The following is a 5,147-nucleotide window of genomic DNA, read 5'->3' on the forward strand; positions in this document are numbered from 1 at the left end:
CATGGCCGCCTGAGGTTGGAGTCACTTTCTCATGGCACGTTATCATTTAAATACGAGTCATTTTTTAAGGTTGTAAGTTAAAGTTTCTGAATGTTTTCAGTTTCTTTGGAAAGCCTGTTTTGTTTTTCTCCTCTGCTGGAACAACACTAAAAAAACACACAAAATTTTAAGTATTTTTGTCTATTTCGAGTGCAAATATCTTACTGCAAACTTACACATAACTTTGCACTATAATACAGGGGTTTGTTTTAAGTTAATAATTCCTTAATATTGATAAAAAGTACTGGTTCCATTGGCAGATTATTTCACTTATGACATGTTTTTCCCATGTTTTAAGTGAGATAATCTGAGTGGATTCTCAGCAATACCAAGAAATTATTCGCGTATAAAAAGCTCTTCTTGCTGAAAAGTGACTTGCAAGTTAGTTTTGTCTTTTTTCAAATGGACCTCTTGGTGCACTGGGAACCAGACATAAAAACTTGGTCATATTTAGTGTTTCTGCAGTAAACAGTTTGTTTCTGCTTTGCTTTGTGTTTGTTCTCCCCGTTTCTCGTGTTGCTGCCTCCCTTCCTGTGTTGCTAATCTCTCTATGGGTGGAGCTGCTGCGCCTGCTGCACTGATTCATGCACTGACTGCCATCTTCTCACAGACCCAAAAGCTTTTAAAACATTTTAAAAGCCAGAAAACCTGCTAATAAAAGCAATTATGCTTTTACTAGCAGATGTAGCTCTTGAAAGTCATCCTTCCAATGTGTCACAGTTAAACATCAATTAAGGCTTTTTTAAATTCAAAAATAGCACATTACATAGTAATGATGACATGCAGCACGATGAGAAGTGAATATTCAGCAATGCAGCTTCTTCTTACAGTCTTACTCCATTGACGGGTCGGATCAGCCTGAATACGAGGGGAAAAAGCAGAAGTTATTGCTTCATTTTGGTTTTTCCGTGAAAACAGGCCGATTCTGAAATAGATGAGCGATGATGTAAACTGTCAGAGCAAAAATCTGTCCCAGACTGAGAGCAGATCAGCGTTCACTTCCTTAAATCAACAAAAAGTTTAATCAATCTAGTGTTTCCTTTAAAGGAAAAAAGTGGATGTAGTGCTGACCAAAATGCATGAACAAAACAGAAAAAATAACAGCAGGGCTACGGAGATACATCAGTGACATATTTAGTTTTTACTCTTAGTGAAGATCTAAGTGTTTGTTTGTTTTTTTACATTTGCTAAAACATATAGTGAGACATATGTGCGAAAAAGATTGATCTCCCCGAGTTACTGCAGTGATCTGCTCCTGGTCAAAAACAGCCAATCAGAAGAAGGAGGAGGGTCTTAGCATGTCAATCAACCCCATGTATGTACTGCTAAATGCGCTAATGGTGCAGAAATGACTTACTGTTACAGGAAAACCATTTATCTGCAGTTAAAATGGGCTGGAAAAAGCATTATTAGCAGGGATACTATTAAAGTGTCATTTTCTTTTCCTTTTTTGCATTAACAGCATTTTTATAAAAAAAAAAAAAACATGCAAAGAAGTTTTAAAATAAAACTAATTTGATTAAATTAAATTTGATCATTGCTTGTGTTGTATACATATTTACCAGAGGACATGTCTGCCATTAAATCACATTTAAAGACATTATTGAGACATTTTAAAATGTGGTGTTATTTTCTTTAAAGTCATTCCAGAACAAGTAAATTAAGTACTTAAGTATTTTACTGTTGATTGTTTCCTTAAGCAACAATCTGAGCCCTAGGCTACAGAAACTGGTGAGTTTCAGCTGGAAAGGAAATTTTACATACGATACAAAAGCATGCCACACTTTTCAGATGTTTTTGGTTGTAAAAATGTAAAATCCAAAATTTCAGGAGATAAAAATACTTTTGTAAGACTCCTTGTAAGCATGAAAAGTGTGCATCATGCTGGATCACATCACTGCATTCAGGAAACAGGGCCTCTGATTAATTAATGTTTTGATTTTAAATACTAATTATCACTAAATCTGAGAGATCACATAAATAAATGAAGACATGAATCAAAGAGGGCCTCTAGTGGATGAACCTTTATAAACAGCTGCACTTATACACTTCATCACTATACGTTCTACTTTGCAGATCTGTAATATTAAAAAAAAAGGCTCAAGTTGATTTTTAAATAAAAGATTTTAACAACTGCTTACATGATACATGAGGAATAAACAACAAATAGCACCATTCAAAACCGAAGCACCACCAGAAGTAACGGGAACAAGAGTGCAGCCAATCCCCACAAAGACAGACAGTCACTTCCTTTCTTCACAGAGAAACGTTTGAGTGTTGCAACGAGAAGCTGCTCTAAGTGTTGACTAAGCCCCAGCAGGTCGGAGCGCACAGTGAGCGTCACAGCGAGGCCACGAGGTGCCAGGACTGAGCTCCGAAAACACTCTGAGGCGGCATTTCTGCCATTTCGAGTCGGAGAAACGCGGTTTATGCGTCACTGAATCTGCTCTGCATCAGATGAGGTCGTACCAAAAGTGGGACACTTTGAGGTCACGATAAAAATAAACTCAGAGTCAATTTCCCCAGAAGGAAAAAAAATAAAAATAAAATAAACGGTGTCAGCGTTTCTGACAAAATGCTGTGATTTCTTAATCTCGGAAAAGATTTTGTGAAGGGACTCTGTAGGCCCATTACTTTACCTCATCACTGTGTATCAGATTTTTTTTATTTACACAGAAGAGGATTATAACCATCAAAATTCTTTTATATAAAATTCAGAGTTTATTCTCTAATTCTGTGTCAATCTGTCAAAATCTAAATAAATAACCAAACTTTCTTAGGTATATGTCAACAATTACGTTGTTAGTATGTGAAAATAATCACATAACTACAACAGAGTATTAGGGCAAATAAAAAAAATCAGTAAGTGTAAGTTTTCACCCAAAAAATCTGAAAATTTCTAGAAAAAAAGAGAGAACATTCCTGGGTTTAAAAAGTAAAACATTTGCTGGAAAAAAAAACTCAAGATATTTTGAGATTAATCTCAGAAATAAAACAAATATATATCTGGAAAGTTGCAAATTATCAAGAAAAAACTTGAAAATATCTTAAGTTTTTTTCTCAAATTTTTCTGAGATTAATCTTAAATATTCTGGCAAATTTTGGACTTTTCAAGCTCAGCGTTTTTTTTTTTCCTAGAAAATTTCTGATCTCAATCCAGAAATGTCTGACTTTTTTGGCAGAAATTTTATTTTTTTAATCTGCAGTGGCCCTAATCTGCTGCCGTATTGAACCGTTATAGATTTGTCTCAAGGTGCATAAACTATCAAACTATTTTGATTCTAGAAGTCAGGATGTTTTTTCAGTTATCTTCTTCCATACATTTGATTTATGGATTTATGATATAAAAAAATCTGTTTTAGATGTAATTTTGTTATACATTATCCTCATTTTCCAACTAAATATAGTTTTTATTCCAGTTCAAACCAACCACATCATCATGTTTCATTATTAGATTATTGAAATATTACAGAAACTGATACGAGATATGTTTCTTTACTTCATGTAATTATGTTGTCTGTATTTCTTTTCTTTTTTTTAACAGTTTCCTGAAGACATGACCATCTATCTGCAGCTGATTGTTCATTTTAGTTCAATTATCCACTTTCCCGGCTCCGTAAAATGCATAAAAAATAAAGGATGGTTTAATATTTGCAGCTTAGATCCTGTAACTTCAGTCTGAAAGCAGGGATTTGATCTCTGGTGTGAACATTTGATGACTCATTGAAACATTTGATGACGCGTTGAAATGGCTCCAAAATTACACAAGCACTAAAGTTAAAATGATTATGCTCCCCTTTTGACATACCAAATAAAAAACTGGCTGCGATATGACAAAGCTGCATTCATACCAGAAAAAAATTATTTTCTCTCTTACAAAATTTATTGTGATCTCTTTAAATTGTATTGATGGTTTTTTGTTTTTCACTGAAGGAATTTTAAACTTTTCTGATCTGTAAACAAAGTGAGCATAAAATGTCTCAAACGTTAAATCACCTGAAATTTTATTTCTGGACACTTTTTAAATGTAAGGCTACAAAAATATCACTTATTCTCCTTTGTTTCACTGAGTTTATAGAAAAAAAAACAAGTTTCAAAGGTAGAAAATAATATTCATAATCACAAAAGATGAAATGTGCTCTTGGGTTTGGATATTTCTATTTTTTTTTGTCTTTCACAGGAAAGAAAAATGTGTTTTAAGACGAGATAATCGTCTAAAATAAGAAATAAGAGCTCCAGAAGCAAGTTATGATGAAATCAGGGCTGGCTTAAAGTTTTAGACAGAGTAACTGCAGTTTTGTGAAGGAAACTGAAAGTCGGGGTTCATGCCTAAAAAAAGGCTGATAAATGACGCATTTAATTGCTCAGATTAGCTTTCCTGATGCAAAGAACGTGACAGAAATGTGAGGCTGCCTCTCTCCTCTGTTGGCCTCTTCCTGTTGGCAGAGCTGTGGCTCACTGTGCTCTGTGTTTCCACTCAGTATTTGCACCTTTACACATGTGGGAAAAATAAAACAAAACAAAAACTTTACAACCAGGCTGCGCGGAGTGAAATCTGATAATGTCAGACTTCGTGCCGAAGTCTGACAATCCGACAGCCTGTTGTATGAAAACAATTTTCAGTGAAGCTCTGCTGCCTGTTGTGATTTAACGGTGCAGAGGTGATAAACTGTCGGAGAAACTACCCAAATGGCAAGACCGCGGCGTTTTCCACAACTTCCATAAAGACATCAAGTCAAATGATGGGACAAGAAACTCAAAACACACAAGTCCTCCGACTGCAGACGCTTTGTGCAAATCCAAATCTGCTCTTACAACCGAATATCTGCGAGGACTCGATGGTTATACTGATATGCAACAAAACAAGGACATAAAAACAGTAAGTCAAGTAAAAGCTAACATTAAAATATGATTTAAAATTAAAGGAGCTAATCTTTTTCACTGCAAAAACACAAAATCCAAGTACTTTGGTCTAGTTTCTAGTGCAAATATCTTAGTGCACCTAAAATAAGAAAATTAACTTAGAAGTATAGAAGCTTTAAGTCAATAATTCCTAAATATTTATGAAATTGTACTTACTCCATAGATCATTTCACTTATACATGGAA

Source organism: Poecilia formosa, unplaced genomic scaffold (assembly GCF_000485575.1).
Source record: "Poecilia formosa unplaced genomic scaffold, Poecilia_formosa-5.1.2 Scaffold38, whole genome shotgun sequence".
NCBI lineage: Eukaryota > Metazoa > Chordata > Actinopteri > Cyprinodontiformes > Poeciliidae > Poecilia > Poecilia formosa.